Below are 18578 nucleotides of genomic sequence, written 5' to 3'. Positions count from 1 at the left end.
TAAGTTTACTTTTTACACCAAAAAGTTCTCAAAATCTTTCATTTTGAAGTTTACAGAGAAGAATAGTAAAAACCATTGCACAATGTGCCCACATCCAATTTGTCTGTCCAAAACTATTTTAAAATCTCTATATGTAAACCCTAAAGTACGTATTTCCAAAATCATCTCCATATTTCAATTCTAGTTAGTAATTGAGATTTAGTATCAAATTTCAGGATTTCAGGTCTTTTCCTTCATGCAATACCCAATTTAGTACCACTTAGTATTTTTCGAAAAATTTTATTTTTCTCCAAACCTCCTCCATATCTTAACCACAGACAAAAACAGTGACATTTATACCAAATTTCAGGATTCCAGCACTATCCCTTTACCCAATACCAAATTTAGTACCATATAGTACACATAAGTACGAATTTCCAAGACTATTTACATACCTCCGACTTACAATGCAATAGTAATATTATTTTCATATTTCTATCGGTTCACCCAAATCGAAATTGTACCAAATTTAGTACAATTTAGTAATTTACGTACGCATAAGTACACATCTAAAACCCTACCCCCATATTCCAATCCAACTCTCCGCCAAATTTCAATTTCAGGATTCCAGCTTCATCCATTCCTTCTTATTCAAATTTTACCAAATTTATACCGTATAATACTTTTCGTATGCATGAGTACACACTCCCAAAACTGGCACCTTACGGTTTTAGCTCTAACCGTTCACATGATACGATATAGTACCAAATGTAGTACATTTCAGTACTTTTCGTACATTTTCAGTGAGAATTTCTAAAGACTCTTTGGTACACCAATCAAAGAGTTCAGTGACCCTCATTTGAAAACGTGGTCCTGCACAGTCATAGACAGTAATATCTATTACGAACTTCAATTGAAACAATTCCGGTAAATGATGTCGCTAAGATCATCAAAATACCGAAAATCGGGAGGTACTGTTATATGGGTGCTATACAAAGACGTGGACCTGCACAGACAATTTTCTGTCATGGGCTGTAGTATCCATTACGAACTTCAAATACCTAGTTTGAAACATTTCCTGTCGCTTAAATCACCAAAATACCGAAAATAGGGAGGTACCATTATATGGGAGCTATACCAAAACTTGGACCTACATGGCCAACAACAAAAGACCTGCAGACATAATATACATTTGAGTAAAATTTTATCAAACTGCTTCATTTCGATCGGAAGCTAGAGTGATTTCCACAGACGGATAGACGGAAGGACATCGCTAAATCGACATAGAATCTTATGCTGATCAAGAATATATGTACTTTTTATACCCTCCACCATACTATGGAGGGTATATTAACTTTGTCATTCCGTTTGTTAATCCTCGAAATACTCATTTCAGACCCAACAAAATATATTCTTGATCAGAGTAAAATTCTAAGTCGATTTAGCAATGTCCGTCTGTCTGTTGTAATCACGCTATCTTTCGAACGAATTGAGATAGAAGGCTAAAATTTTGCACACGTGTTTATTTTTCTAGTAGGCAGATTAAGTTCGTAAATGGGCTATGTAGGTCCACGTTTTCATATGGCCCCCATATATAAGTATCTCCCGATATTCGGTATTTTGATGATTTCAGCGACATTATTCACCGGAATTGTTTCAACTTTGGTATTTGAAATTCGAAATGGATACTACAGCCTTTGACAGAAAATTATCTGTGCAGGTCCACGTCTTCGTATAGCCCCCATACAACGGTACCTCCCGATATTCGGTATTCTGATGATTTTAGCGACATTATTCACCGGAATTGTTTAAAATTTGGTATTTGAGATTCGAAATGGATACTACAGAATAAACGTCGTAACATAAACGTAGTATAGACCCCAATATAATGGCTATATTCGGAATTTTTAAAATTTTAACAGAATTTTTTAAGGACTTTATATTTTTATTTATTTTATTTTTTGAAAATTTCCAAATTCGTTCCAAATGGTGGAGGGTATTCAAAGTTCGGCCGAACTTACTGCTTTTTAACTTGTTGGAGTGTAAAATGTATATTTCGGGGTGTTACAAACGGATTGACAAACTTAATATACCCTCCATACTGTTACGGAGGGTATAATAGTGCCAAGTTATAAAAAAACTGGTTTCATTAACATTTAAGTGTTTTGATGGGTTGAGGTATGAAATATTCAACTGATAGCAGGTCGTCAATTATTGGTTGAATGTGTCGGAATAGGGCTGATGTTTCGCCGTAAACTTTTTACACAATCTTTTGAAATAAAGCCCACGGGCTAAATCCGCACACTACGTGTCCACACTACTTGTTTCCAGCACTTTCCCAAATTCTAGAACATGTATTATGTTAATTCATTCATAAACAAGTCCATATATTGCCATTGTAATTAAAATTAAAACAAATTCCAAATCTGTCTTCATATCCCCACATAAACTTACAAAGGTCAAAGCTATAAATATTTTGACTTTCCATACTATTAGACAACTTCTAGTTGTTATTAAATTAACTCAACGAGTCAACAGAAGAAATGTTCTCACTGCGCATGCTAACGCACCAGGCCATTTCCTTTAAAAATACTAACAAATTAGAAAACAAGTTCGTTGCTTAAGTCTTTTGTTTTCCCCCTCTCTGTGTGTAAGACACACTAAACTTATTACAAATTCACATAAACCCGAAACAGCACACATTTCCAAATTAGAAAAAATATTCCCCAGTGGTAAATAAAAACAGGCATTGTCATCACAAACAATTATCACAGCATGCGGTGGTCGGGAGAGAATTCTAAACCAATGTCCAGTTAAAAATAGCAGCCACCAACCAAAATAAAGCTCAACGACATTAAACCCCCCGCACTCAAAAATTAATTCAACTGCAAAAAAAAAAAAACTGACCGAAACTACATAATTTTTAGCTTTTCGGTTTTTGGGTCACATATGTTACAATCACACAGCTCATGCTGAAGAAAAATACTACAAAAAAAACGACAACAACAACAACCAAAAACAAACAAAAAATGTTAATTAAGCCAAGCTACTTTGAAATATCATTATCACCAGTGGCTGCGCCATCGTTACCGGTCGATGTTGAGGCATCTCCACAAATGGCATCAACACCCTAAGCGGCGCATGGCATGGATAGTTTGGCGACAGCTTTTTTTGTTGTTATTTTTTTTTTTTTTTTTTTTTGCCAAAAACGGTTGCGCTACATGGTATCGAAAATCGAAAGAAAATCTTCCGTATGAATGTGACTTATAGAAGGCATTCTGTGCACGGGGTTTACTGGAAGCGTTTCCAACCATGGAAGAATTATAAAATAACTTCTAAGTGTGGGCGACCTAAATAACGTTTTTTAGAGGACATCAAAAAGATTTTCTACGTACTATGGAAGTCCTGTAAAATAAACCGTGGTTGATGTTAGAGGTAATCGGGAATAACGAAGTCGGTGTTTGATTTGTTAAAAATTTGTAGGCATTTTGAAGCTCTAACGTATTTACATCGGATATTGACCAGTGGTAGGCAATCGGAAAAGACATTCTAGGTATTCGTGTTGTTTGGAGTAAACGCTTGGAAGGTAGTTTGGATCGAAAGCTTACAGTTGGAATATACGGCTGCCAATGGCCAGATTATAAAATTTAATCGGCAACTTCAGGTCGAATGGAATGAATCGCAACCTTGATGTATACCCGTTCGGATTGGCAACTCTCAGTGCAGCTGTTCGAATTGTATAAGTTGAATTGAGAACTCGTTATATTACCAATCGGATCGGCAACTCGCAGTGGGGCTGTTCGAGTCGTAGTCGATGAACCGAGAACTTGTGGCATTACCGACGGGGTAGGAAGGTAGGGAAAATAATTCTCATACAGGGTGAGATAAAAAACTGCAACAAAGTCAAAACCCATAATTTTTACATTTTTTTTAATTTTATTGAATGAAAGCAAAATATGACGGAAATAGCATCAAATTTTAGAATAAGTTTAGATTTGTTCAAATTGGTCACATTTGGCACGAATTATGGCCTTCAAACGGCCAATGAAACCGTCACACGCTGCCCGAATGTTGCTCTACGGTATTATGGCCCATTCTCCAGACACAATAGTCCAACGAATTGGTATCCGGAGAGATGGCCATTGTGCGCTGGAAATGAAGCGAGGAACCTCATTTGGTAACCGTTCTTTGTTGCCATGGTGCTGAGTCCTGTTGGAATGCCCAAGGTCTGCGGCCAAAATGTTTGCGTGCCCAAGATTTAGCTTTTTAGCTCTTTTGAGTCTATTTCCTTCCTGTAACGGTGTAAGTTCTTTCACTTTTTGGATTTTCAATGGCTTAACGCCGAACTCATTTTTCAATATTTGCCGAATGTAATATTTCGATATGTTCAGCTCACGAGCCATTTTTGGCCACTGAGACTCGGATTTCAATCAAGTCGCTTCTTTACTTTTCGAACCATTTCTGCTGATGTTCTTATTTTCTTCCGTCCACTCCCTTGACGTCGTACTACTACCAGTATCACGGTAACGAGACACAAAAGATTTATTCACATTTAAATGCTGGAGTGCCCTAACGATAGCCACTTGTGGTTTTCCAGCCAAATATAAAGAAATCACATTATCACGCTTGAATTCCATCACGAATAACTTTTTTCTGGAAAATTCTCACCAAAATGCTTTTGTACGCCTGTAAACAATATAATGAGCTGTCACTGGAATAATTTTAACCACTGTCGGGCGAGTGGCTTAGAAATGACAGCAGTTTGAAGTTGGTTCCAGTTTTTTTTTTTAATCTTACCCTGTTCTTACAAATAAAACAACGTTTATCAAGCCGTCAAGCCCTAAGGAGTACTTAGCTAGAGTAGAATCTGCGAATTTTGGCGAATTTTCTGCCACTCGACAAAGAGCAAAGCATGCATTTTTTTATCCTCAGGAGTAATCCCGCTCGAATTTGATAAGAGTATATAATGAGTGTGTTGAATTCTTCTATTAGCAGTCTTTTATTTATAAAATATCCCTGAAAGGTCGTCCCTCTTCAGAATGATGATTTTCATTTAATTATTAAAAAACATAGGGCATTGTAAGTCCAACTTACAACTTACACTCTTTGAATGGTGTTTGAGTTTGCTGTTGGACATATCCAAAAAAAAAAAAAACACCAACGAGATACAAATTCATTCATTGATTGCATGTGGGATTTTTCGGTTACATTTTTGTGTTCATATGTTTCTCTTCTCAGTTCTTGGTCTTTTGGAAGGCGGGCGTTAATATCAACATGCCAATAAGTTTGTCTGCTAAGACTTCGTCTTCTATTTCGTTTCATTCTTTTTTTTTTTTTTTTTTGCCTTTGCAAAAGTTCATAACATTTCTCATTTACCACAATTAGTTGTTAATGTGTTAGATAAATATTTCGACTCATGGCTGGCGTCGAAACTGACTTACATTCTGGCCAGCAACACACACACACACAGAGACCGAAATTCGCAGACGCATTTGCTTGTTCTGTAGACCTGATCGACGGGATCTTCTTCATGTTCGATGTCATTGCGCCGCAGTCTACTCAATTATTTACATTTGCATTTTTCGATAGTTTTATATGGCAAAAAATGCTCGATGAGTTGGTTTTAAAACGCGTAACAGGCAACATGTTAGACAAGCAGCCGGCCGGCCGTGCGGCCTGCTAGCCAGCCAAACCATCTTGGCCACTTAACTACCACTAACTAGTCAATATAATCATTATGGTGGCTAATCATTATTGCCGGTGTATGTTCACAATTAAATTTGAATTATCCATGAATGTTGAATGGATTCCATTATTCAGTTAGTTGCTCATTTCCATGACAACTACTATACAACAACAGCAGCAACGCCAACAACACCATTCGAAATCGTTATAGAATTTACAAAAAATAAACACATGTTTTACGCCGCTCAACTTCTATGCAAAATATATGGCCAAACAAGTCATTTGGAAATCGGATACCTCAGAAGGCGGCAAAGGAATCAAAGTTTATTGAAAAACTGTAATGGAATATTGTGTTGAATATTCAATACTCCTTAACCACTGTCCGACGTCAATCATCCTAGTGTGGCAGTGAATTAGTTGTTTAAATTTCAACTTTTTAACATCGAACATTGTTAAATGTTTAGACACCGACACCTTGTTAAATTTATCACATTTTATCGTTGTTTAACATAAATTCTGCAGATATTTAAAGTCATTTCAATAAATATTCAAATAAATGCGACATTGTATTGATTGCAAATGACTATTACCGGATAGAAAGTTAGTGTGAAGTAGAGCACAATCTTGACAAATTGGCATAAATAATGATGCAAATATTTAAGTTTAGTTTATTTGATTAAAAAATGTGTAAAATTTAGCCAAAGAATTCTTTCAAAGGTGTCCTAAAAAAGTCCTTTCTGTAAAAAGAGCTTATACAAATTTTGTATACAGTGGATGTCTGAGACAGGTCTTCAATATATGGAGTATCTTCTATATATCTACAATCCATTTGGAATAAACATTCACGAATTTTGTGAAAAGATTTCAAAGGATATTATTACTTGAAAGTGAGATCTCGAAGAGTACGAGTTTCATACGAAGCTTTCTCTCAGCTCCTTTGTTTTATGTGGGAGCGCTAGTGAGTCACTCCTGTTTGAAAAACTGAAGTGAGAGTGGAAATTATCGTAATTAATACTGAAATCAAGTGGAAAAATATAATATACTGATTTGTGCGGTCGTGTAGCAAGCAGGATGTAATGTTGCTCGAAGGAGGAAACCGCGTAAAAAGATCAAGAAGAGAAAAACAAAGAAGCAAAATTGTGGAATGAGCTGGTTGATTTGGTGTACGAAAGTAAAATACGTGTTTGGTTTTGTGTCTTTATACCCTACACAACATAGTGTTAAGGGTATTATATCTTTGTGCAGTCGTATGTAACATGGAGAAGGAAGCGAGATAGACTCTCAGTTACTTTTGAGGATCTTCATTGAATCACTTTCTGAGTCGGTAAATGCATTTCAGTCTGTCTGTCCGCCTGTCTTTCCATGTATTTTTATGAACAAAATAGAGGTCTCATTTATTATCCGATTGAGATGAAATTTTCCAAACAAAATTCGTTTGGCCCAAGAACGAACACTATTGATATAGCTCCACAACAATGATCTTTGGTACCAGATATCAGATACAGCTCAGAAATACGTGCTTAAAATTTTGTCAAAATCGGTTCATATATACAGGTTAAGATGAAAAAACTGCAACCAACTTCAGATTGCTATCATTTCTAAGCCACTCGTCCGACGGCTGTTAAAATTATTCCAGTGACAGCTCATTATATTGATTACAAGCGTACAAAAGCATTTTGGTGAGAATTTTCCAGAAAAAAAGTTATTCGTGATGGAATTCAGGCGTGATATTGTGATTTCTTTACTCCACTCCACTTCACTCACTCCAGCATTTAAATGTGAATAAAACTTTTGTGTCTCGTACCATCGCCTGTTGCCGTGACATTGGTAGCGTAGCCCGACGTCAAAGAAGTGAACGGAAGAAAAAAGCAAATCAGCAGAAATCGTTCGAAAAGTAAAGAAGCGACTTGGTCGAAACCCCCATCGCAGTGACTGAAAAATGGCTCGTGAACTGAACATATCGCAATATTCCATTCGGCAAATATTGAAAAATGAGCTAGGGGTAAAGCCATATAAATTCCAAAAAGTGCAAGAAATTACACCGCAACGGAAAGAAAATAGACTCAAAAGAGCTAAAGAGTTGCTTCGCTTGGCCGAAAGTAGTGAACAGCCGAATTTGGTTCTCTCCGAAAGCATTCGTTGTCCAGCAGTTTGTAAACAAACAAAATTATCGTGTTTACTTGTCAAAGAGGTCAGCTAAAAATGTGCACCGGCCATGGTGATCACAAACAAAATTATCGTGTTTACTTGTCAAAGAAGTCAGCTAAAAATGTGCACCGGCCATGGTGATGGTGTGGGCCGCCATAACTGACGATGGTCACTCTCCGTATTAATCGACTGTGGCATCATTTATTCTGATGCCGAATATTATCGCGAAAACATTCTGGAGGGTGTATTAAAGCTTTGGGCATGCAAACATTTTGGCCGCAGACCTTGAACTTTCCAACAGGACTTAGCACGCGCCACCCAAGAATGGTTACAAAATGAGGTTCCTCGCTTCATTTCCAGCGCTCAATGGCCACCAAAATCTTCGGATACCTATCCGTTGGACTATTGTGTCTGGAGTATTTTGGAATGCAAGGTTGGCACTAGAAAATACCAACGTGTCGATCACCTCAAGCAAGCGCTTCGCCGGAAATGGGCCAAAATACCACAGAGCAAAAAAAAGAAAGAAAATGTAAAAATTATGCCGTCTGACTTTATTTAAGTTTTTTTTTTTTATCTCATAGATCTTTATCCGATTTCAGGTTCCGACGAAATTCAGCAAGGAAGCAAGTACTTAATTTTTTGTTGAAAATCGATTCAGATATAGATATAGCTCTTATATATATGTGTCATCCGATTTGGTGTTTAAGTCGCTCCACAACTATCATTTTTTATATCGTGCATCAGATACTGTGTTGAGAAATGTGACAAAATTAATCAAAACGTCATATATCGAGAGGTACCTATATAAAAAATACCAATTTTTGGACAAATTCGTGAAAAATGTGGCAAAAATCACCGATTATCGGGAGGAGGCGTAACATGGCGGATATAAAAACGTGGACCGATATATCTTATTTTCAATACCAACCATCCTAGACACAATACAAATAGTTCTGCCAAATTTTGAATATTCTTGATCAGCTTAAAATTCTATGTCGATTTAACAATGTCCGTCCGTCTGTCTGTCCGTCTATCCGTCGGTCCGTCTGTGGAAATCACTCTAGCTTCCGAACGAAATGAAGTAAATTGATAAAAATTTACTCGAATGTGTATTATGTCTGCAGGACTTTTGGTATTGAAAATGGGTCATGTAGGTCCACGTCTTCGTATAGCCCCCATATAACGGTACCCCCCGATTTTCGGTATTTTGATGATTTTAGCGACATTATTTACCGGACCTATTTCAAATTTAGTATTTGAAGTTCGTAATTAATACTACAGCCTATGACAGAAAATTGCCCGTGCAGGTCCACATCTTCGTATAGGCCCCATATAACGGTACCCCCTGATATTCGGTATTTTATAGATTTTAGCGACATTATTTACAGAAATTGTTTCAAATTTCCCATTGGAATTTCGAATTATGTTCTTAAGACATAATCTTAATCATTTCTGTACCTAGACAATTTTCTTATAGAATTCTATACAAAACTTTTATTCTGTAGAAAGTCATTTCTACAGAAACTTTTTGAACAAGTTTTCCATTTATATTTGCTTGTTATTTTCATTTAATGGGAGATATTGTACAAGTTCTTGTATAGTTTCTCCAAAATGCTATATATTTTATAAACACTCTACACATAGAAGAATTATCATTCAATGCTTCCAGACCATAGATTTCCTAAGCATTCCGTGGGTCTGAAGTCTGAGAACTTCCCCAAAATGACCCTTGACATTTTTATTGGTTTTATTTTCAGACATCTAAATTATCATCTCTTCTCCCTCTCTTCATACTCTTGCTTAAAACAAGACAAATTAAAAATACATTCCTACCACATTTTGTGGTGGTAAATATTTATTGGGAGTTGCATATTTGTTTTAAGCACATATCAAATAAACAGAAACCCGCTACAACAACAGCAACAAAAAGAAAAACAAAAAGATTACATTACCTCAATGTTGAACATAAATCATGATCATGATTGGCTTTTAATTTTCCTACCACTTCGCAGACTGGCCATTCATGTAACGACCATTCTTCAACCCCAGACTTTACTGCTTTTTTCTTGAAGTTGTCGGATTGTGTGAATTAGCAACTGACTCTTTGTCTGGCCGCTTGTCTAGGAAAATAAAATTTTGTTGTTTTATTAGATATGTGTGCATAGATCGCAAAAGTTCGATCAACAGTCAGTAAGCTTATGGGGTTGGAGCTATTTGTTATCCGCCACATTTAATCTATCTAATCACAGAGACGACGTATGTCCCACCATGTCGCGGTGGCTTTGGTTGTATTGGAGAAAGACAAACATCGATGGATAGATAGCAAGATATACCGATAGACAACCATCCAGTCAGCCTGCCAAGCAACCAACCAGCCAGACAATCATGTACAACGATACGGGGGGACACATGTTTTTTGTATTCATGAACAGAGAGTGAATTAGTGAGAGAGCTGTTATGACATGACATAAATTTGATTGTGTGCGTGCGCGAGTAAACGATAGAACCCCAAAAATGTCAGGAAATTGTTTGTGGGAGACATTGTGTCGTCTGTGTTGTTAACTAGATTTGTTTATGAATGAAATGTTTTCCTTATTTAGAGCTAATTTTTCATTTACCGATGAACAATAGATCTTCAAATTAAGATCATATTACGCTAATCTTAGATTTCATTTTGTTTATTACCGCATGTTGTAGGTTGATCTACAAATAAATATCAAATTTCCTTTACTTTCCGAAAAAAAAGAAAGAAACGATGGAAATTAAACGGAAGTTGTTAGATCTCTATCTGAATTAGTTGAAAATAGGTAATAATTTGAGTTAAATAAAAAAATAGAAGACATTGACATGACAGGAAATACAATACATTGTGTGGCAGGTTTGTTCTTTAAGTCTTTTGTTATGTGTGGTAGGCATTAAAGAAATCTCTTGATTATTTCAATATATTGTAGCGTTACCAGACAAAAATTTCTATAGCAGAAGAGGTATGATAGATGATCTACAATATGCGCCTATAATGTTTCCTAAAATGCTTATTAAAATATTTTGAACATTTAAATTGATTGACATTTTTCACCTGAACTCACTCGAAGTTAATTATTTTTATTTTTATCGAGTTTTTAATGGGTATTTCATCTATTTTAAAAACTGATTCGCATTCTTTGTATTATTTTAGCGACTTAAAGAATATTTTTGGTTTTTTAGGGAAGCTAAGGAATTTTCTAACAGAATTGGTATTTTTGGTATTTCAATACAAATACTCCCATTCGCCAAAACAGTTTTTGTTTTTCAGTATATGTGTTTCATACGATTTGATATTTAAACATCGTAAAACGTAAAATGCACTCTATTACAATGATTATCGGTACAATATATCATCAATACAGCCGAGAAGTACCCTTGACAACTTTTGCGGAAATTCTTGTAGTCTTGGATAAAGCTTCTATAAATATCTCCTTACGATTTCATGTATATTGTTCATCTAATGTGTAATATTAACTCATATACAGGGTGAGATGAAAAAACAGCAACCAACTCCAGACTGCTGTAATTCCCAAGTCACCCGTCCGAAAGCTGTTAAAATTATTCCAGTGACAGCTCATTATATTTCTTACAAGCGTACAAAGGCCATTTGGTGAGAATTATCCAGAAAAAATCTTATTCGTGATGGAATTCAAGTCTGATAGTGTGATTTCTTTATATTTGGCTGGAAAACCACAAGTGGCTATCGTTAGAGCACTCCAGCATTTAAATGTAAATAAATCTATTGTGTCTCGTACCATCGCTCGTTACCGTGATACTAGTAGCATAGCCCGACGCCAAGGAAACATCAGCAGAAAACAGAAACATCCACAGAAATGGTTCGAAAAGTACAGAAGCGACTTGATCGAAGCCCGCATCACAGTCGCCGAAAAATGGCTCGTGAGCTGAACATATCACAATATTCCATTCGGCAAATATTGAAAATGAGCTAGGGGTAAAGCCATTGAAATTCCAAAAAGTGCAAGAACTTACACCGCAACATAAAGAAAATAGACTCAAAAGAGCTAAAGAGTTGCTTCGCTTGGCCGAAAGTGGTGAACTGGAGTATTTTGGAAAGCAAGGTTGGCACTAAAAAATGTCAAGTGGAGATCACTTCAAGCAAGCGCTTCGCCGGGAATGGGACAAAATACCTCAGAGCAACATTCGGGCAGCGTGTGACCGTTCCATTAGCCGTTTGAAGGCCATATTTCTTGCCAAAGGTAACGAATTCGAACAAATCTAAACTTATTCTAAAATTTTATGCTATTTCCGACATTTTCTGCTTTCGTTCAATTAAATTTTTAATAAAAATGTAAAAATTATGGCGTTTGTCTTTCTTGCAGTTTTTGTATCTCAACCTGTACAGCTGAGAAATACCCTCGACAACTTTTGCGGAAATTGTTTTAGATTTGGGTATAGCTTCTATATGTATCTCCGTCCGATTTCAAGTATATTGTTCATCTAATGTGTAATATTAACCCATATAGGATATATTTTAGCAGACCCTACCACGTTAAGCCTAGAAGCAAGTGTGTCAAACTTGACAATCAATTAATTAACGGTTAAAGACGCTAGGTCTCCTTGGACCAAATCCCTTTTAGGATTTGGTAACCATCTAGGTGTGCCCGTCCATCCGTCTGTCTGTCTGGCTGATCGGTGCTCATAATAACTCTCGAAGAGGGTATACGACGTGGTCGAAACTTGGTACATCGTAATATTAATATCAAAGTTAAATAAAGTTCGGAGTTGGGTAATATTGGCCGACTCCTTCTGGTACTTCCCAGAAAAGGTCAAAATTTTCACCGAAAATATTTTACCTTATAGAACAAGAAAGGATTTATTACATTTCAAAACATCGAATATCCGAATGTATTGTTATATGGGGGCTATATGAAACCCGGAGGCGATATGGTAAGTGATCTCTTACAGGGGGTAAACTTTTTGCTAACAAATTTTAATCAATGCCTTTGAAAAAGGTGTTTGGGTGATTCCGTTATATGGGGAAAACGTGGACAGATATGATCCATTTATGAGTTTGATAAAATACATATATAGCCTTCTACCTCAATTCGTTCGAAAGATAGACCAGATCAAATATACGTATACTTTGTAGGGTGATTATTGCGAGGAGTTACATAGGTTATGGCAAAGTTAATATGGAAAAGGACATAAACAGGTTTATTTTAAAGAAAATAAATTTGGAACGAAATGGGAAATTGTAAAAAACATTCGCCAAAAATTCAGTTTAGATCTTTAAAATGCCGAATATAGCCGTTATATTAGGGTTGTATGTGAGGTCAGGGAGTAAAGTGCTTGGAAAGAACTTCTAGTATAAATTTTTAAACAATTCCATTGAAAATCTAATTGAAATATTTGGCTACAATCATCAAAATACCGAATAGGAGGATACCGTTGTAAGGGGGCTATACGATATCGTAGACTTATATAGACAAGTACTCAGAAAGAACTCCTTGTGCGGATTTTTAAACAATTCGATTGGAAAATTTGGCTAAAATCATCAAAATACCGAATATCGGGTGGTACGGTTGTATAGGGGCTATACGTTATCGTGGACCTATATAAAAACAATTATCTTCTAAAGGGTAAAGTACTAAGAAAGAACTCCTTATGTAGATTTTCAGACAATTACATTAGAAAATGTGGCTAAAATCATCAAAATACCGAATATTGGGGGTACCGTTGTATGGGGGCTATACGATATCGTGCACCGATATAGGCCATATTCGAACTTGACTTGTCTGCAGACAAAAGACTGATCTGTGCAAAATTTTAGCTACCTAAATTTATTCCCTCCATCCTATGTACAAAATGCCTTCAAATTACCAATTACATAATTAATTTCTGAATGGATCCGATTTTTATAACAATACTCATGAATTAGCATAATTCATATCGGTCACACTGTGATGTCTAATCCTCTTCTGTAAAATACAGATATGTTTTGGGCACAATCAATTTTTTTAGCTACCCACCTACGCATTTAATCAATCATTTCACCCCATTTGTTTAACCAATCTTTTCATACTCGCCATCTAATCTTATCACAACACCAATTCGGGCAACAGTGGTCAAGAGCGTCGCTCTTTGTCAGCGTTTTCGATTTCTACGTGGCCATGTGCAAGAGCCGGCACCACCACCACCATAAGTGGTGGCGGGGAAATAAATCAAAATAGCATTTCAATTAAGCTGTAAATTTATTTTTATTCGTATAAAATTGGTTAAATGTTATAAATACAGATAATAAATAAAAATTTGAGATACTCGAATGAAAACGGAAGAGGTCTTCGTAGTTCATAGCATGGCAGCGACAGCAGCAGCGGCAGCCACTAATCTTCTAACTCCATCTCAAAATAGCAGCAAGCTTGTGAGATCGATTTACATACATACTGCCCGTCCGTCCCGCCATTCTTTGCATGCTAATACACTTCGACGAAGTAGAAGTGGAAGTATGGCAAAATGTAAAAGTGTGGAGTTACTATAAATTTGTTATTTAAATAAAATAGCCATAAATCATGAGGTGTTGCAAAAAAAAAACGAAAAGAACATACAAGCCAACAATATAGCAGACTGGAAAACAACAGCAATAACAACAACTATAATCATGCCTATACATGACTGTATGTGGCAATGTATGTTCCAACAAATTATTAACACATCAACTTGTTATGGATACACCGTTTGTTAAAAAAAACAACTATCTTTCTCTCTCTCCGTGGCTTTGGCATATCATTCAAAAGATTTATCTGTCTTTCACTTTAGCTTCTTAATTGATTTTTAAATATGAATATAATTTATTATTGATTTATTTAATTAGTTTGAATCTTTGAATCTAATGAGGAAATAACAAGACACGCCTCTCTTTTTCTTAGCTACGAAGCAGCAGCCAACACGCGAACAAATACACAGCCACTCAAACACTCACACACACACTGACACACAAACATGTAGAGATGCATACTCTGACTTCGTTTAATTTACATTTTGCAGGCGGACAATCCCTGTTGTTATGGTGGAGATGTTTGGCGTGTTTCAAATGAGTTGGGGTATGTGTATCTGTTTGTGTTGTGATGCATCGTGTTTGTTTCTTAAGTCTTTCGTTTGACTGCAGCTGTCATTAGAGGATAATGTATTGATGACAATGGATGTTCATAGATGTGTAATTATTACACTTTTCTGCAGTCACAATTTGGAAAAAAAAATGTCGAACGAATAAAACTGATTTTACTAAAGCTTTAGGATAAGGAAATCAAGCAAATCTAACACAATTCCTTTTTTGTAAGGAGGAATTTAACACATGACACATAAAGATACGAAAAGAACTAAATGCTACTAAATGTGGTATTAGGTGAAGGGATTCTGATGAAATCCCGAAATTTAATATTGAGGTTTCTACTGGTATCTGGTACAGAGATTTGGTTTTCCATATGCTTATAGCACGCATTCTTCATCAAAAAGTACTAATGGTACTAATTTTTATTTTACGAAAATACTTATAATTGATAGTGGTACTATATGGTACCATTATAACGATTGTGTTAATAAGTATAAAGTCGTATAAATGATATTTCATAATTGGGTACACAAAAAATATTTACTGAAATTATGTATTATTAAAGTAATTTTAGTAAATTTCAGGTGTTTAAAAGCCTGTTTTTGAAAAAAATTACTTTCACTCGAATCGTTCGTATTCCAACGTATTCGTTTTAATATGGGTTTTTATAAAAATTGTTAAAACTCTCGTCCATTTTCGAAAAGCTTTGATGTGTCAGGGTTTCCATAACCATTATTTTGTTAATTTTTATACCCTCCATATATTAAGTTTGTAATTCTGTTTGAAATACCTCGAAATATACATTTTAGACCCCACAATGCGATGTCCGTCCGTCCATGGAAATCACTCTAGCATCCGAACGAAATGAAGTAGGTTGATAAAATTTTACTCATATGTATATTATGTCTGCAGGGCCATGTAGGTCCATGTTTTGGTATAGCCCCCATATAATGGTACCTCCCTAGTTCCGGTATTTTGGTGATTAAAATGACATTATTGACCGAAATCGTTTCAAATTTGGTATTTGAAGTTCGTAATGGGTATTACAGCCCATGACAGAAAATTGTCTGTGCAGGTCCACGTCTTCGTATAGCCCCCATATAATGGTACCTCTCTAGTTCCGGTATTTTGGTGATTTAAGCGACATTATTCACCGGAATTGTTTCAAATTTGGAATTTGAAGTTCGTAATGGATATTACAGCCCATGACAGAAAATTGTCTGTGCAGGTCCACGTATTCGTATAGCCCCCATATAACGGTACCTCCCGATATTCGGTATTTTGATGATTTTAGCGACATTATTCCCAGGAATTGTTTCAAAGTTGGTATTTAAAGTTCATAATGTATACTACAGCCTAAGACAGAAAAATGTCTGTGCAGATCCACGTCTTCATATAGCCCTCTGTGCTGGTCCACGGTTTAGTGTAGCCCCCCATATAATGGTACCTGCCTATATTTGGTATTTAGAAGATTTTAGCTACATAATTCACCGTTGTTTTTTCTTAAGTTTCGCATTTGAGTATTGTAATGGCTTATGACAACAGTTAGCTATGCAGGTCCACTTCGTCGTATAGACCCTTGCCAAATTCGTGGAGGGTTTTTAAAGTTCGGCCCGGCCGAAATTACAGCTTTTTTACTTGTTTTACATAATTTCATTAATAGTTCTGCTGATTGTGGCAACCCCAATAAATTCAAGTTTTGTCACAAATTTGTAAAATAAAATTTAAAAATGGTCCGTTATCAAGAAGTTGATATGTAAAAATAATTCATATATAAAGTCCCCGTCATATGCATACAATTTTGGTGAGATTCTGTAACAAACAGCAAATTTCTTCAATCTTCAATCCGATGGGTCTTCTCTTATCGATTTTTTTTCTGACCATTTTGTTTGTATTTTTTTGTTACAAAAACCAAAAATACAAGGGAAAAAATTGTTTATTGTGTTTGTCACTCACAGAAAACAAAAAATGTACTACAAAAACCCAAAATATATTTTCTCTCGCCAAAATTCCAAACGAAAGGAAAAATACTGTTGCAAAAACACTTTTAAAATATTTGAACAAAAAATCGTATAAAACAACTTAATTTGATAAGCAATAGTGTATCACTTATATAAAATTAGATAAAAGTCATAATCAAATCTGAACCCATGTCGATAAACCTGGCATATTACAGCTGTGGGTGATTTAAATACCAATTCGATTTTTTACCAAATTTAATATAGAGTTGCAATATTTGTAAATTATATTTTTATTGTGAAGAATGATCTCTGGAGAAAAAGTTTTTAGTGTAAATAGATTTTTTGGGGGATATTCATCATTGGATTGAAAATCTAGTCCAAATCTTTGTCGCTACATCGTCAGCGAAAAGTCCACAACATTTTAGATTCATTCCAACAGTTCGTATTAAGACGTTTCTAACACCAAGAATAATAAAAACGAAATATAAAAAAGTTAAAAAGCAGTAAGTTCAGCCTGGCTTTGAATTCCCTCCACCATTTGAAACAAATATGAAATTTTTCAAAAAATAAATAAAAAATAGAATCCGTTACAAATTTTTCTGAATTCATCAAAATACCGAATATAGGTAAGAAACGATATTTAGTGGCCATACGAAGACCTGGACCTGCAAAGACAATTTCTGTCATAGGTTTGTAATACCTATTAGGAACTTCAAATAGGAAATTTGAAACAATTCCGGTAGATAATGTAGTTAAAATCATTAAAATACTGAATATCGGGAGTAACCGATATATTGGGGCTATACGAAGACCTGGACTTGCGCATAGACAATTTTCAGTCGTAGGTACCCATTACCAACTTCAAAAAAGAAATTTGATAGAATTCCGGTGAATAATTTATATAAAATCATCAAAATACCGAATATCGGAAGGTACCGTTATATGGGGCTATACGAAAACCTAGACCTGTATGGACAATATTCTGTCATTAACAATTTTCTGACTGAAGCACTTAATAGGAACTTCCAATACGAAATTTGAAACAATTCCGGTGAATAATGTCGCTAAAATCATCAAAATACCGAATATCGGGAGGTACGGTTATATGAGGGCTATACGAAGACCTGTACTTGTATAGACAATTTTCTGTCATAGACTGAAGTACTCATTAGGAACTTCCAATACGAAATTTAAAACAATTCCGGTGAATTATGTTGCTAAAATCATCAAAATACCAAATATCGGGAGGTACCGTTATATGGGGGTATACGAAGACGTGGAGCTGCACGGACAATTTTCTGTCATAGGCTGTAGTATCCATAACGAACTTCAAATACCAAATTTGAAACATTTCCGGTGAATAATGTCGCTTAAATTACCAAAATATCGAAAATATGAAGGTGCCATTATATGGGGGCTATACCAAAATATTGTCCTACATGGCCCATTTTAATACCAAAGTCCTGCAGACATAATATACACTTGAGTAAAATTTTATCAACCTGCTTCATTTCGTTCGGAAGCTAAAGTGATTTCCACAGACGGACAGACATTACAGGCTCTTGTGTATAGGAATATATTCCTAGGAGCCTAGGCCAAGTTTGGTCAATATTCAGATGTAGTACTTAAAACTCGTCATCTAAAAAATGATGGAGTATACCAAGCTTTTGCGACTTCCAACTACAGGATTGTACTTATTCACAACTTTTATG

This window comes from Musca domestica, unplaced genomic scaffold (genome assembly GCF_030504385.1).
Source record: "Musca domestica strain aabys unplaced genomic scaffold, Musca_domestica.polishedcontigs.V.1.1 48, whole genome shotgun sequence".
Classification (NCBI taxonomy): Eukaryota; Metazoa; Arthropoda; class Insecta; order Diptera; family Muscidae; genus Musca; species Musca domestica.
The sequence above is the reverse complement of the archived record's forward strand: the minus strand, read 5'-3'. Positions refer to the sequence as shown.